Raw genomic sequence first — 18,053 nt, 5'->3', positions numbered from 1 at the left:
TTTGGGTTGACCAATGCCCCAACAACGTTCATGCATATGATGAACAGTGTGTTTCAACAGTATTTGGGCTTGTTCGTCATTGTATTCATTGATGACATCCTGGTGTACACTCGTAGCCAGAAGGAGTATGCCCAACATTTGAGGATTCTGTTACATCGATTAAGGGAGGAGAAGCTTTATGCAAAGTTCTCCAAGTGTGAGTTTTGGCTCAGTTCAGTGGCGTTCTTGGGACATGTGGTGTCCAGTGAGGGTATTCAGGTGGATTCAAAGAAGATAGAGGCGGTGCAGAGTTGGCCCAAACCGTCCTCAGCCACGGAGATTAGGAGCTTTCTTGGTTTGGGGGGCTATTATCGTCGTTTTATGGAGGGTTTTTCATCTATTGCATCGCCCTTGACCAGATTGACCCAAAAGGGTTCTCCATTCAGGTGGTCGGATGAGTGCGAGGAGAGCTTTCAGAAGCTCAAGACTGCTTTGACCACAACTCCATTTCTAATTCTGCCATCAGCTTCTTTTTCTTACACAGTGTATTGTGATGCCTAGCGAATAGGTATTGGATGTGTGCTGATGCAGGAGGGTAGAGTGATTGCTTATTCTTCGCGCCAGTTGAAGACCCATGAGAAGAACTATCATGTCCATGATCTTGAGTTAGCAACTATTGTTCACGCCTTGAAAATTTGGTGGCACTATCTGTACGGGGTTCATTGTGAGATTTACACTGATCATCGGAGTTTGCAGCATCTGTTTAAACAGAAGGATCTTAACTTGCATCAGCGGAGGTGGTTGGAGCTTCTTAAGGACTATGATATTATCATTTTGTACCATCCCGGGAAGGCCAATGTGGTGGTCGATGCCTTGAGTCGCCGAGCGGAGAGTTTGGGGAGTTTAGCGTATCTTCCAGCAACAGAGAGACCTTTGGCATTCGATGTTCTGGCCTTAGCTAGCCATCTTATCAGATAGGATATTTTGGAGCCAAGTCGGGTTTTGGCCTGTGTGGTCTCTAGATCTTCTCTTTATGATCGTATCAGGGAGCAACAGTATGATGACCCCTATCTACTCGTCCTCCAGGACAGGGTTCAGCGAGATGATGCTAGAGATGTTACTATTGTTGATGATGGCCATTTGAGGATGTAGGGCCGGATATGTGTGCCTAATGTGGATGGGTTTCAGGAGTTGATTCTTGAGGAGGCCCACAGCTCGCGGTATTCCATTCATCCGGGTGCCGCGAAGATGTACCAGGATTTGAAACAACACTATTGGTGGAGGAGGATGAAGAAGGATATACTTGGGTTTGTGGCTTAGTGTCTCAACTGTCAGCAGGTTAAGTATGAGCATCAAAGACGGGGTTGGTTGCTTCAGAGGTTAGATATCCCAGAGTGGAAGTGGGAGCGGATTTCCATGGATTTCGTAGTTGGGCTCCCATGGACTTCGAGGAAGTTCGATGCTATTTGGGTGATTGTGGATCGGCTGACCAAGTCCGCGCACTTCATTCCAGTTGGTACTACTTATTCTTTAGAGCGATTGGCTGATATTTACATCCGAGAGATTGTTCGCCTTCATGGTGTCCTAGTTTCCATTATTTCAGATAGAGGAACGCAGTTTACATCGTAGTTTTGGAGGGCCGTGCAATGAGAGTTGGGTACTCAGTTTGAGTTGAGTATAGCCTTTCACCCTCAGACGGACGGACAGTCTGAGCGCACTATCCAGATATTGGAGGACATGTTACGCACTTGTGTCATTGATTTTGGGGGGGTTCATGGGACCAGTTTCTGCCGCTCGCAGAGTTTGCATATAACAACAATTATCAGTCCAACATTCAGATGGATCCGTACGAGGCTTTATATGAGAGGTGGTGTAGATCTCTGGTGGGATGGTTTGAGCCGGGTGAGGCTAGGCTCTTGGGTACATACTTGGTCCATGATGCATTAGACAAGGTGAAATTGATTTTGGAGCGGCTTCGTACGTCGTAGTCTAGGCAGAAGAGCTATGCTGACAGGAAGGTCCGTGATGTGTCTTTCATAGTCGGGGAGAAAGTTTTGCTGAAGGTATCACCCATGAAGGGTGTTATGAGGTCTGGGAATAGGGGCAAGTTGAGCCCTCGGTTCATTAGGCCTTTCGAGGTACTTCAGAGGATAAGAGAGGTGGCTTTCAAGCTTGCCATGCCACCTAGCTTGTCGAGTGTGCATCCAGTATTTCATGTCTCTATGCTCCAGAAGTATATCGGCCTTCCGTTCTATGTTTTTTATTTTAGCACGGTTCAGTTGGATGGGGATATGACTTATGATGTAGAGCCGGTGGCCATTTTGGAGCGACAAGTTTGGAAGTTGAGGTCAAAAGATATAGCTTCTGTGAAGGGGCAGTGGAGAGGTCAGCCTGTCGAGGAGGCAACTTGGGATACCGAGCACGATATGCGCATCCATTATCCTCATCTTTTCACTACGTCAGGTATATCTCTATGCTCGTTTGAGGACGAGTGATTGTTTTAAGAGGGGGAGGATGTAACGACACGGCCGGTCTTTTTGAGTGTATTTGCCCCGATCCCCTATTTACTGTCCCGTATATATTTTTGCTTAAGTGACTTGCTGGGAGGTCTTGCTTTTGGTTTCGGAGTGTTTTGGGATACTTAGTCCCTAAAACAGAAGCTTAAGTCTCAAGATTTTAACCGTTGTCGGAAGGGTGTGAAGACAACTCCGGAATGGAGTTTCGTCGGTTCTGTTAGCTTCGTTGAGTGATTTTGGACTTAGGAGCGTGTCCGGACTGTGAATTTGGGGTCTGTAGTTAATTTAGGCTTGAAATGGCGAAAGTTGAATTTTGGAAAGTATGACCGGGGGGTTGACTTTTTGATATCGGGGTCGGATTCCTATTTCGGAAGTTGGAATAGGTCCATAATATTGAATATGACTTGTGTGCAAAATTTGAGGTCAATCAGACGTGGTTTGGTAGGTTTCGGCGTCGTTTGTGGAATTTGAAAGTTTAAAAGTTCTTCAGGCTTGAATCCAGTTGTAATTGATGTTTTGATGTTGTTTTGAATGATTCGAAGTGTCGACTAAGTTCGTATGATGTTTTAGGATTGATTGGTATATTTTGTTAAGGTCCTGGGGAACTCGGGTGAGTTTCAGATGCATAACAGATCATTTTTGGACTTGGCTTAATTGCTGAAATGCTCGTTTTAGCAGGTTCTGGTTTCCTTGTACGCGATCGCAGGGATTCATTCGTTATCGCGTAAGCTTATTTGGGGATGATGAGTTTGTTCTATGAGATCACAGAGTTAGGGACGCGATCGCGTATATGTGCGAAGATGTGCTTTGCGAACGCGTAGCTAATGTCACGTTCGTGTAGAAGGATTTGAGCAGGAGGGGAGGTGTGGCCAATGCTCTATGCGATCGTGTGAGGCAGGATGCGATCGCGTAGGTATGAGAGGCAGTGATCCGCGATCACGTGGATAATTCCGCATTCGCGTAGAGTAAAAATGTGGGGTAGCATAGTTGTGCTTCGCGATCGCGAGGAATGTTTCGCGATCGTGATGAAAAATATCTGGGTAGGTAGTATTAATTTCAAACACGAGGGTTTGAACTCATTTTTGCATATTTTGAGCTAGAGAACACGAAATTGGGAGATTCTTGAAGGGATTTTCGTGGAGTTGATTGGGGTAAGTGATTCTTACTTGGTTTTGGTTAAACCCCATGATTTCATCTTTAATTTTATCATCTAATTTGTAATTTAGGGTGAGAAATTAGGGAAAAAGAGGAAGAAGTCTTGAGTTGAGATTTTGAGGATTTGAATGGGATTTTTTTACTGGATTTGAGTAAATTTGGTATGGTAGGACTCGTGAGTGAATGGGATTTCGGGTTTTGTGACTTTTTTTGGATTTCGAGACTAGGGCCGGGTTCAGGCCAATTTCGGATTTGTGGCTATAATTTAGTACTTTTCTTGTGGGATTGATCCCTTTAGCCTATATTTATTGTATTGTTTTTCTTGTGGAGAGATTCAGGACGTTTGGAGGCCGATTTGATAGACAAAAGCATTTCAGAGTAGAGATTTTCTCGGTTTGAGGTAAGTAACAGTCTTAAATCTGGTTTTGAGGGTATGAAATCCCGAGAATTTGTATAATGTGAATATTTGGAGGTAACACACATGCAAGGTGATGGGCGTGCGGTCGTGCACCGTAAGGGATTGTGATTTGGTCCGCCCTGGGAGACTGTAAAGTTGAATAGCCATTGTTATTACTTATTTTCCTTGTCTTTGAGCAATTGACTGCCTTCCATGTTAGAAACCATGCTTAGGCCATATGATATCACTGTTGGAACTCGCAGCAGTCGTATACTTGTTAAATTGACTGCTAATTGCTATCTTGTACACAGTCACAGTTTTACTTGTGTGTTATATCTCTGTTTCCTCTCATTTGTTGTTGAGTTCTTGTTGTATTCTCTGTTTGGGCTGATTATTATGATATTCTGTGAGCCCAAGGGGCTGGAGAGGTTAGTCACAGAGGTAGGGCCTGAGTACCGAGCTGCGAGCTGTGAGGTATATGGAACGGGTTGCACGCCGCAACAAGCCTTAGGGCTATATATATATTTTTGGATCGGGTTGCACGTCGCAACAATGTTGGATCGGGTTGCACACCGCAACAATATTAGATCGGGCTGCGCACTGCAGCAATATAGCGCTTGGGCTGAAGGAGCCCCTCCGGAGTCTGTACACCCTCAGTGACCGCAGGTACCTATTGAGAGTGTGTATTGAGGGTTGAGAGCCGAGAGTATGAGCTGTTGAGATTAGTTGAGTGACTGCTGCCTTGCGAGGTTGTACTTGCTTTTATTTATTATTGTACTTAGTTGTTATCTATTGTTGTTGGAAAATTTCTGTGAGCTCGAACTGATTTGACTTATACCACTGGATTTGAAAGCATGTTCATTCTTTACTGAAAACTTTTGAAATGATCTGTATTTTTATAGCTCGTCACTACTTCTCAGTTTCTTATTTAATTCTCTTACTTGCTGAGTTGGTTGTACTCATACTACACCCTACACTTCATGTGCAGATCCCGGTATTTTTGGTTCTGGCGGTCGCCGAGTTCGTGCGCGAGCTGATTATCGGAGACTTACGAGGTAGCTGCCGGCGTCTGCAGTCCTTATTTCTCCTTTCTTATTATCTTTTTCTCACTTGTATTGGCATTTGGTACAAACTGTATTAAACTCTGTTTTCTAGATTGGTTGTTAGATGCTCGTGACCTAGTGACACCCCTATGTCGGGCTATTTCTTTTTCCGCACTTATGTTTTATTTGGGTTTTACAACCTTTTTATGAAAAACTTCGGTTATTTTAAATGTTTTAATTCATTTATGTGAAATTTTGAAAATGTATTGAAAAGGTCGACTTGCCTAGTACCACGATAGGCGCCATCACGACGGGTTAGGTTTTTGGCCGTGACAGGTTTGAATCGTTGACCTCTTCGAGATTATCAAAGCACGTGTTTAAATATTACAATATTTTTAGTATTTAGTGATGTTGCTTCTTTCTTTATAAGCTGTGTTAATTTTTTTTGGTTTTTTTTTAAATATGATATTATTACACTAATTTAATTATTTTTCACGTTTAAAATGGTAACACCGCTTACAAAACTTTCTGTGTCACTGTAATGTATTTGAGCTGTTGGGGTCTAAACTAAATTGGAAATGAATTTCTTTAATCTGTCAGTGTATATGAGTTAATTCGTTATAGGGATTTCCGTGGATTGCTTCCTTGTAGTTGCCGAATACGTTTTCTCTTTGAGACGGCCAAAATTCTTCTTAAACGTGTTATATATGGTCATATGGATATATACTTAACTAAAAGGCCCTCTTGTGCTTATCGACTCAAACAATTTGTGTCCTTCTTACTTGCCTCATCTTTTCTTCTTAATTTCACAACTGAATTCATTATTTCTTAGGTTTAAAATGAGGTGGTGTTCAGTCAAAATTTTATGTTTATGTTTTTTTAGGTGAAGGTTTTTTATCTAATTAGTTGTAAAACCATAGAACTAATAACTCATATCAAGTCGAAATCGTCCAATTGTGAAGTTAAAAATTTACTACTAGTATTTTGGATTGATTTCCAATTTATATTTCTGAGAAGAGCACACATTGGTTCAATTAGGAAAATTTAGACAAAACATTTCCCACCAAATAGTGTACATCCCTAATCACACGCACACTTTTTTAACTTCTTCATTTAATATAGGCAGAATACATAGTTTATCGTCGGAACCATGAAGCAAATCTCTATGACACACCTTCTGATAACGAAAATTATCTTACACACTCAACCTTTTACGAATGTATTTAATACACACCTCTTTAGTGTTTGACCACTTTTTTCTTAGCAAATGTTGACACACACTAATAATAATGCGACATGTGTGATTAACCTTTTGTAAAAAGTAGAAAATACTTGTAATTATAATTATATCCTAAATGCCAAAATAATCTTCCATCTTCTTCATCTTCCCCGAGATATACCACCATGGCTGCCAACCCTCCAAACTGAAACACATATGCAAGAAAAACAAAAACCACTACCTCATCCTACTACATTTAAGACTCACCACCCCAACTGTATAAATTCCCCGCTATTTGCCACATTCAACACCCCAACAATTTAACACTATGTTTGGATCATTGTTACTCATCATTTTATAATGTATTGTATTGTACTATATTGTATTGTATCATTTTATGGATACAATATTTGAATAGATTGTATCGTTTGCTATTGTTAAATAACAGTTTTGTTGCTTGGTTTGACTGTATCGTACAGTACTGTAACTGATAAATTCACTAAAATACCCGTAATTATTTTAAATAAAATTTATCAAGAATTACACATAAAAATAATTTGAGAAAACCTCTTTCTACTAATTTATCATCAATTACGTAGCTTGAAAACAAGAGCAAAAACCTGAAGAAAAAGGTTAACTAATATTAGCAATAAAAAAAAATTAAAATGATGGAAAGAGACAAAGAATTGAACGGAGACTTGGATAAAAAGAAAAGGGCGAACCTGTCACGACCCAAAATCCCATCACAGGCGTCGTGATGACACTTAGTCGCTAAGACTAGGTAAGCCGATTACAATTATATTTCGAGCCCATTTTTTTTGAAACATATAATTTAATACAAGTGTCGAAACCAAAAGCGGAAACAAATATAACAACCTCCCAAGACTGGTAATACTGAGTCACGAACTCTATCTGAATACATGAAATGATCTCAAGGATCGAATATACAATATTGTTCGAATAATAATTAACACTACAATAAAAATGGGAGGACTCTAAGGGACTGCGACGATCAAGCATCTCTACCCTGAATCCTTGCGATCAACACACTAACTTTGCCCAAGTCTGGTATCTCCAATACCTGACTCTACACAAAAATATGCAAAAGTATAGTATGAGTACACGACAGTCGGTACCCAATAAGTATCAAGACTAACCTCGGTGGAGTAGTGACGAGGTACAGTCAAGACACTCACTAATCAAATAACTTGTGCAGTATAGCAGTATATGATAATAATGGAAGACATATGGCAACAAGAATCAACCAATGATATAAACAACAAGGCAACATGAACACCATAAATACTGATCAAATGAATAAGGAATATAAATACAACCAATTAATCAAGTCCATTAAATATACGTCTTTCAAATGTAAGTACTCCAAGTATAAATCTTTCAAATATAAGTTTTCCAAATAAAATATTTTAGAATATAATCCTTTCAAATAAATATATATTTTGAATATACTCCCTTCAAATAAATATCTTTCGAATATAATTCTTTTAAATAAATACCTTTCATCTATAATTATTTCAAATAATATATTTTTGGATATAATTATTTCAAACAAAAGTTGCCTTGTGACACCTCATTTCATAATCATAAAAATAAGGGTCTCAACTCGCTTTCATATTTTCACGGCACCTCGTGCCCATATTTCTATCAAAACCGCACGAACAACTCATGTGCCAATATTATCATCATTTACTTACGGCACCTCGTTGTGATGATCCAAAAGTTCATCTTATATTTTAGAACTCGATTCTGCACTCTTAAGCCTTACAAATCTCATTTTTACCCTCTCGATTTACGTACGCTGTTTGGGTATTGGCCTGAAAGGCTTATATGTAAAAATTGATAAAAATTAGATTTTTTGCCAAAAACTTCATTTGAGTTGACTTGAGTCAACATTTTTGGTAAACGGGCCTGGATCCGTATTTTGACGGTCCCGATGGGTCTGTATCGAAATATGGGACCTAAGCGTATGCCCGGAATAGAATTCAGAGGTCCCTAGCTCGAGTTATGAATTTTTGATGAAAATTAAAAGTCTCAAAGTTTAATGATTTTTAAGAATTGATTGATATTTCGCCTTGTTGATACCGGGTCCATATTCTGGTTCTGCAGCCCAATATATGTCCAAAATAATATTTATGATTTATATGTGAAATTTGGTGAGAAACAGAGTCCAATATAATCGCGAATGCGAAGGCTTGGTCGCGAACGCGAAGTAATGGGGGCTTTACCCTTTGCGAACATGACCAGCATAAAACAATCCCAAAATTGGACTTAAGCCATTTCTTCAATTTTTCAAAAACCAAATGGGCTAGAGGCGATTTTCAAGCTACATTTTCTTCCCCAAAGTGTTGGTAAGTGATTCTAAACTATTTTCTTTCAATTACCCATTACATTTCATGAATTATCAACCTAAAATCTAGAGTTTTCATGGTAGAATTAGGGGTTTTGGGTAGAAACTAGAGATTTTGGGAATTTGGAGATTTAGACCTCAAATTGAGGTTAGATTCCAAAAGCAATTATATATCCGAGCTCGAGGGTGAATGGGTAAATGAATTTTTGTCCGAACCTCGGGTTTTGACCAAGCGGACCCAGGGTTGATTTTTGACTTTTTGGAGGAAAATCTAAATTTATGCAATGTAATTAATTCCTTTAGCAATATTCGATATTATTGAGTCATTTTTAATAGATACGAGTGGTTTGGAGGTGAATTCTAGAGAAAAAACTGTGATTGAGTATTGAGTGACCTTCGGAATAAGGTAATTATCGTGGTTAACCCTGACTTGAGGGAATTAGGAACCACAGATTATTTGTTATGTGAAATTCATGTGAGCGGCGTATATGTGAGGTGACGAGTACTTATGCACCGCCAATTTACATGTTTCCATATTTCTCCCGTTTTTCTTATATTGTCTCTTTCCCATGCCTAATTGCTACGGGTTTAGTCTGATGTTGTTAAATTAATCGTTCTTATCATGTTTACGGATCTTTTGGTGATAATTGAGTATTTATTTCGAAGTTGAAATTGATATTGTGGAATCAAATGTTGAAGTAAGGCTTGTACTTGTTATTCTATCTCCCTGTTGTTATTTATTCATTGCATTATGGTAAGGGAGAGTGTTAATGCAGAAAGGGTGATGTTGTGCCATACTGTGAGTGTAAAAGCACGAAGGGTGATGCCGTGCCATATTGTGAGTGTAAAAGAACGAAGGGTGATGCCGTTCCATATTGTGAGTGTAAAAGCACGAAGGGTGATGTCGTGCCATATTGTGAGTGTTAATGCACGAAGGGTGATGCCGTGCCATGATATGAGAGTTAATGCACGAAGGGTGATTCCGTGCCATTTTTATTGATTTTATGGTGAGATTGAGAGTAAAAGCACGAAGGGTGATGCCGTGCATTTTTCCTTTACTGTATTCGTTGTTCCTGTTGATTCATAGTATATTGGTTGTTCTAGTTATCATTCTGCCGTAGTTCTTTATCTCGTATTTCCCTCAGCATGTTTCCCCTCCCGATATTACCTGTCTAGCTTTTCATTGTTGTTACTTGTATATACATTGTTAAATTGTACAGGTTGATCTGTAGGTGCCTTGTCTTAGCTTCGTCACTACTTTGTCGAGGCTAGGCTCGACATTTACCAGTACATGGGGTTGGTTGTACTGATACTACACTCCGTACTTTCTGTGCAGATTTTGATACCGGCTCAGGTTGATCGAGAGTTTTTGCTTTTAGACCATTATCCGGAGACTCAAGGTAGATCTGTTGGCGTTCACAGGCCTTGAAGTCCCCGCCTATCTTTTTTCTGTTTTACTGTTTCTTTCATCCAAACAGTTGTATTTCTTTCAGACTATTATTTATAGTGAATTCTAGAATGCTCGTGAATTGTGACTCTAGATCCGGGTGGTAGTAGTTAATAAAATTTTGATATTATTTCACACTCACTATATTTCATCTTAGCTAATTTGCTGTTTATAACTGAATGGAATAAGGATTAGTTTAATGATTCTCTAACGTTGGCTTATCTAGCAAGTGAAATGTTAGGCGCCATCTCGGTCCTGACGGTGGGAATTCCGGGTCGTAACAAGTTGGTATTAGAGCATTAGGTTGCCTAGGTCTCACGATTCACGAGCAAGCTTAGTAGAGTATGGAGGATCGGTACGGAGACGTCTGTGCTTATCTTCTAGAGGCTATGAAGTTTAGGAACAAATTTCACTTCTATTCTTCTCTATCATGTGATTTTTTTTCTCAATACTGATTGAACTCTTCTACTTTTATTCTCTCACAGATGGCGAGAACACGTACCGCTTCCTCAGCTAAGCAGCAGCCAGAGCCCCCAGTGGCAGCTCCTACGAGGCGCAGAGGTCGAGGCCGTGCCAGAGGCCGAGGTAGGGGCAGGGCTCATCCCAGAGCTCACACAGTAGTACTAGTAGTGGAGCCTCAGGTAGATTTGGGCAAGGAGGTTCCAGCCCAGACTGTTCCTGCCGGACTAGCTCAGGTTCCGTAGGGGTTCATTGCCACCCCAGTACTTTAGGACGCTTTGGTCCGTTTGGTGGGCGTTATGGAGACTGTGGCCTAGACTGGCGCATTTCCCATGGCACCAGCCGTCTCTCAGGCTGGAGGAGGGGCCCAGAATCCCATTACTCCCGCTTCGGAGCAAATAGCTCCCCAGTATCAGGCTCCAACAGCTCATCAGTCAGAGTAGTTCAGTCGGTTGTTGCGCCACAAACTGGTGATGGGTTAGCTATGTCTTCTGAGGCTTTATAGAGGTTGGACAGGGTTTACCAAGCTCTTCCCAGTTCACTTCAGTGGTGCTCCTTCATAGGATCCCCAGGAGTATCTCGACAAATGTCATGAGGCTCTACGGAACATGGGTATAGTGGAGACCAATGGGGTCGATTTTGCTGCATTTCAGATGAATAGTTCCGCCAAGAAATGGTGGAGAGATTATTTGTTGACCCGACCAGCTGGGTTTCCTGCTCTTACTTGGGACCAGTTCTCTTAGCTCTTCCTAGAGAAGTTTCTGCCTATCACATTGAGAGAGGAGCGTCGCCGTCAGTTCAAGCGTCTCCAGCAGGGCAGTATGACTATTACTCAGTATGGGACTCGTTTTGTGGATTTGGCCCGTCATGCTATTCTGCTGCTTCAAACCGAGAGAGAGAGAGGGTGAGGAGGCTTATTGACAGACTTTCTTAGTCTATCATATTGCAAATGGCTAAGGAGACTGGGAGGGAGATTTATTTTCAGTCGGCTGCTAATGTCACCAGACGAGTTGAGATGGTTCTTGCTAAGGGAGGTCAGCGGTCTGGTAAGAGACCTTGTCACTACGGTGGACTCAGTGGAGCCTCACTTGGAGGTCGGGGTACTTAAGGCAGAGGCCATCCTCCCAGGATGTTTAATTCAGCACTCCAGGTATCCCACAGTGCCTCAGGTGGTCGTGGTCCTCATATGCCTTATTCCGACCAGCTAGCCTACAGTGCACCACCAGCTCTTATTAGTGCACCTCAACTCCAGAGTTATCAGGGTGATTACTCAGGTCGACAGGGTCATTTTCACGCTTAGCAGTCATAGATGCCGAGGTCATGTTATACTTGTGGTGATCTGAGGCACATTGCTAGATTTTTCCCTCGGGCAACGGGCAGCTCACAGTATCAGAGTTTTCGTGCCATGGTTTCGGCACCAGTTGCTGGACCACCTGCTCAGCCAGTCAGAGGCAAGGGTCAGGCAGCCAGAGGTAGATGCCAGACTGTTAGAGGTGGAGATCAGGCCGTTAGAGGTGGAGACCAGCCAGTTAGAGGCCATCCCAGGGACATAGTTCAGGGTGGTGGGGACCAACCCCGTTGTTATGATTTTCCAGCCAGGCCCGAGGCTGAGTCATCTGACGTTGTTATCACATGTACTATTTCAGTTTGCAGTAGAGATGCTTCAGTTCTATTTGATCCAGGATCTACTTACTCTTATGTGTCATCCTATTTTGCTTTATATTTGGTTGTGCCTTGTGATTCTTTGAGTGCTCTTATGTATGCGTCTGCACCAGTGGGAGATGCTATTATTGTAGATCGTACTTATCGTTCGTGTGTGGTCACCATTGGGAGTCTTGAGACTCGTGTGGACCTTCTACTTCTCGATATGGTTGATTTTGATGTCATACTGGTATGGATTGGCTGTCACCTTATCATGCTATATTATATTGTCAAGCCAAGACGGTGGCCTTAGCCTTGCAGGGGTTGCCTCGATTAGAGTGGAGAGGGACTCTTGGCCATTCTACCAATATGGTTATCTCTTATGTGAAGGCTCGACATATGGTCGAGAAGGGGTGTCTAGCTTACTTGGCTTATGTCCGCGATTCTAGTGCGGAGGTTCCTTCCATGGAGTCAGTGTCGGTTGTCTGTGAGTTTCCAGAGGTGTTTCCTGCCGATCTGCCGGTGATGCCACCCGACAGGGATATTGATTTCTGCATTGATTTGGCTTCGGGCACTTAGCCCATTTCCATTCCGCTATACTGCATGGCCCCGCTAGAGTTGAAAGAATTGAAGGAACAATTACAAGATTTGCTTGATAAGGGCTTCATTTGACCTAGTGTCTCGCCCTGGGATGCACCTGTGTTGTTTGTGAAGAAGAAAGATGGATCGATGAGGATGTGTATAGATAATCGGCAGTTGAACAAAGTCACCGTCAAGAACAAGTACCCATTGCCGAGGATTGATGATTTATTTGATCAGCTTCACGGTGCCCAGGTGTTTTTGAAGATTTATTTGAGATATGGCTACCATCAGTTAGGGATTAGGGCATCTGATGTCCCTAAGACAGCTTTTCGGACTCGGTATGGGCATTATGAGTTTCTAGTGATGTCATTTGGGTTGACAAATGCCCCAACATCATTCATGGATTTGATGAACCAGGTGTTCAAGCCCTACTTGGATTCCTTTGTGATTGTGTTTATTGATGATATCTTGATCTACTCTCACAGCCGAGAGGAGCATGAGCAGCACCTTCAGATCATTCTTCAGACTCTGAAAGACAGCTAGTTATATGCTAAGTTCTCAAAATGTGTGTTTTGGTTGAGTTCAGTTGCTTTCTTGGGTCACATTGTATCAGCAGAGGGTATTCAGGTAGATCCTAAGAAGATTGAGACATTCCAGAACTGGCCTAGACCCACATCACCTACAGAGATCCGTAGTTTCTTGGGTTTGGCGGACTACTACCATCGTTTCGTGGAAGGGTTTTCACTCATAGCAGCCCCATTGACCCAGAAGGGTGCCCCGTTCAGGTGGTCAGACAAGTGTGAGGTGAGCTTCCAGGAGGTCAAGACAGCTTTGACTACGGCACTGGTAATGGTGTTACCCTCAGGTTTAGGATCTTATACAGTATATTGTGACGCATCCCGTATTGGTCTGGGTGCGGTATTGATGCAGGGTAGAAAGGTTATTGCATCTGCTTCGCGTCAGCTGAAGGTTAACGAGAAGATTACCATGTTCATGATCTAGAGCTGGTAGCCATTGTTCGCGCGCTGAAGATTTGGAGGCAATATCTTTACGACGTGCCATGTGAGGTATTCACGGATCATCGGATCTTACAGTATTTGTTCAAGCAGAAGGAGCTCAATTTGAGGCAGAGGAGGTGGTTAGAGCTATTGAAAGATTATGATATCACTATCTTGTATCATCCCGGGAAGGCCAATGTGGTTGCCGACGCCTTGAATAGAAAGTCAGCTAGTATGGGTAGCCTTGCATATATTCCAATTGGTGAGAGACAGCTTACATTGGATGTTCAGGCCTTGGCCAATCAGTTCGTGAGGTTGGATGTTTCTGAGCCCAGCCATGTTCTAGCTTGTACAGTTTCTCGATCTTCTTTGTTTGAGCGCATCAGAGATTGGCAGTATGATGATCCTCATTTGCTTGTCCTTAGATACACAGTGCAGCACGGTGGTGCCAAGCAGTTTACTGTTGGAGATGATGGAGTTTTGAGGATGCAGGGTCGTATTTGTGTGCCTAATGTGGATGGACTGCATGAGTTGATTCTTGAGGAGGCCCACAATTCCCGGTATTTTGTTCATCTGGGCGCCGCCAAGATGTATCAGGACTTGCGGCAGCATAATTGGTGGAGGCAAATGAAGAAGGATATAGTTGCTTATGTACTTCGGTGTCTAAATTGTCAGCAAGTAAAGTACGAGCATTAGAGACTTGGTGGTTTGCTTCAAAAGATAGAGATTCCTGAGTGGAAGTGGGAGCATATCACTATGGATTTCGTTGTTGGACTCCCACGGACTTAGAGGAAGTTCGATGCCGTTTGGGTCATTGTGGACAGGCTGACTAAGTCAGCGCATTTCATTCATGTGGCAGTTACCTATTTCTTAGAACGGTTGGCAGAGATTTACATCCGCGAGATTGCCCGTCTTCATGGTGTGCCCGTATCTATCATATCTGACTGAGGCACGCAGTTCACCTCGCATTTCTGGAGAACAGTATAGCATGAGCTGGGCACACGATTTGAGTTGATCACAGCGTTTCATCCTCAGACAAACGGACAACCTGAGCGCACTATTCAGATCTTGGAGGATACGCTCCGTGCATGTGTTATAGACTTCAGAGGATTGTGGGATCAGTTCTTGCCCCTTGCAGAATTCGCCTACAATAACAGCTACCAGTCGAGCATTCTAATGGCTCCCTATGAGGCACTATATGGTAGATGGTGTTGATCACCGGTCAGATGGTTTGAGCCGGGGAAGGCTCGGTTGTTGGGCATAGACTTAGTACTGGTTGACTTGGATAAGGTCAAGATTATTCAGGATCGACTTCGCACAGCTCAGTCCAGGCAGAAGAGTTATGTCGACCGCAGAGTTTGTGCTGTTGCATTCATGGTCGGGGAGTAAGTGTTGCTTCGGGTATCACCTATGAAGGGTGTAATGAGGTTCGGAAAGAAGGGCAAGTTGAGCCCTAGGTATATCGGACATTTTGAGATTTTGGAGAGAGTGGGTGAGGTGGGTTACAGGCTTGTGTTTCCACCGGGGTTATCATCAGTTCATCCGGTGTTCCATATGTACGTGCTTCGAAAGAATCACCGCGATCCGTCCCATGTGTTAGATTTTAGCTCTGTCAAGTTGGACAAGGATTTGACTTACGAGGAGGAGCTAGTGGCTGTTCTAGCCCGGCACGTTCACCAGTTGAGATCAAAAAGTTACCCTTCAGTTCGAGTGCAGTGGAGAGGTCAGCCTGGTTAGGCAGCTACTTGGGAGTCCGACTCCGATATGCGGAGTAGATATCCCCACCTTTTCACCAGCTCAGGTACTTTTCTATGTTCGTTCGAGGACGAACGGTTGTTTTAGAGGTGGAGAATGTGATGACCCAAAAGGTCATCTTATATTTTAGAACTCGATTCTACGCTCTTAATCCTTAAATATCTCATTTTTACCCCCCTCAATTTGCGTGCACAGTTTGGGTATTGGCTTAGAAGGCTTATATGTTAAAAACTAATAAAATTAAGAATTTTTGCCGAAAAACTTTATTTGAGTTGACTTCAGTCAACATTTTTGGTAAACGGGATCGAATCCGTATTTTGACGGTCCCGGTGTGTCCGTATCGAAATATGGGACCTGGGAGTATGCCCGGAATCGAATTCGGAGGTCCCTAGCTCGAGTTATGAATTTTTCATGAAAATTAAAAGTCTGAAAGTTTAATGATTTTTAAGAATTGGTTGATGTTTCGCCTTGTTGATACCGAGTATGTATTTTGGTTCCAGAGCCCGGTATATGTCCAATATAATATTTATGACTTATCTATAAAATTTGGTGAGAAACGGAGTCGGTTTGACCTGATTCGGATGTCCGGTTGTAAAAATAGGAGTTGTAAAGCTTTCTTTAAAATTTCATTGGATTTTGTGCTAAATTCGCAGTACTAGGTGTTATTTTGGCGATTTGATCGCGCGAGCAAGTTCGTATGATATTTTTAGACTTGTGTATGTGTTCTTCAACTTTTCAAAACCCAAACGGGCTAGAGGCGATTTTCAAGCTACATTTTCTTTCCCAAAGTGTTGGTAAGTAATTCTAAACCATTTTCTTTCAATTACCCATTACATTTCATGAATTATCAACCTAAAATCTAGAATTTTCATGGTAGAATTAGGGGATTTGGGTAGAAACTAGAGATTTTGAAAATTTGGGGATTTAGACCTCAAATTAAGGTCAGATTCCAAAACCAATTATATATCCGGGCTCGGGGGTGAACGGATAAATGGATTTTGATCTGAACCTCAGGTTTTGACCAAGCGAGCCCAGGGTCGATTTTTGATGTTTTGGAGGAAAATTTGGGAAATTTAAATTTATGCAATGTAATTGTTTCCTTTAGAAATATTTGATATTATTGAGTTATTTTTAATAGATTCGAGTGGTTTGGAGGTGAATTCTAGAGGAAAAGTTGTGATTGAGTATTGAGCGGACTTCGGAACGAGGTAAGTGTCGTGGTTAACCCTGACTTGAGGGAATTAGGAACCTCAAATTATTTGCTATGTGAAATTCATGTGAGCGGCATATATGTGAGGTGACGAGTACTTATGCGCCGCCAATTTACCCATTTCCCTGTTTCTCCCGTTTTTCTTATATTGTCTCTTTCCCATGCCTAATTTCTACGGGTTTAGTCTGATGTTGTTAAGTTAATCGTTCTTATCATGTTTACGGATCTTCTAGTGATAATTGAGTATTTATTTCGAAGTTGAGATTGATATTGTGGAATCAAATGTTGAAGTAAGGCTTGTACTTGTTATTCTATCCCCCTATTGTTATTTATTCATTGCATTATGGTAAGGGAGAGTGTTAATGCACAAAGGGTGATGTTGTGCCATATTGTGAGTGTAAAAGCACGAAGGGTGATGTCGAGCCATATTGTGAGTGTAAAAGCACGAAGGGTGATGCCGTGCCATATTCTGAGTGTTAATGCACAAAGGGTGATGCCTTGCCATGATATGGGAGTTAATGCACGAAGGGTGATGCCGTGCCGTTTCTATTGATTTTATGGTGAGATTGAGAGTAAAAGCACGAAGGGTGATGCCGTGCATTTTTCCTTTACTGTATTCGTTGTTCCTGTTGATTCATAGTATATTGGTTGTTCTAGTTATCATTCTGCCGTAGTTCTTTATCTCGTATTTCCCTCAGCATGTTTCCCCCTCCCGATATTACCTGTCTAGCTTTTCATTGCTATTACTTGTATATACATTGTTAAATTGTACAGGTTGATCTATAGGTGCCTTGTCTTAGCTTCATCACTACTTCATCGAGGTTAGGCTCGACACTTACCTGTACATGGGGTCGGTTGTACGGATACTGCACTCTGCACTTTCTGTGCAGATTTTGGTACCGACTCGGGTTGATCGAGAGTTTTTGCTGTTGGACCGTTATCCGGAGAATCAAGGTAGATCTGTCGGTGTTCACAGACCTTGAAGTCCCGCCTATCCTTTTTCTCTTTTACTGTTTCTTTCATCCAAACAGTTGTATTTCTTTCAGACTATTACTTGTAGTGAATTCTAGAATGCTCGTGAATTGTGACTCCTGATCCGGGTGGTAGTAGTTAATACAATTTTGATATTATTCCGCACTCACTATATTTTAGCTTAGCTAATTTGCTGTTAATCACTGAATGGAATAGAGATTGGTTTAATGATTCTCTAACGTTGGCTTTCCTAGCAAGTGAAATGTTAGGCGCCATCACGATCCTGATGGTGGTAACTCCCGGTCGTGACAC

This window comes from Nicotiana tabacum, chromosome 23 (genome assembly GCF_000715075.1).
Source record: "Nicotiana tabacum cultivar K326 chromosome 23, ASM71507v2, whole genome shotgun sequence".
Lineage (NCBI taxonomy): Eukaryota > Viridiplantae > Streptophyta > Magnoliopsida > Solanales > Solanaceae > Nicotiana > Nicotiana tabacum.
Note: the sequence above shows the minus strand (reverse complement) of the source record.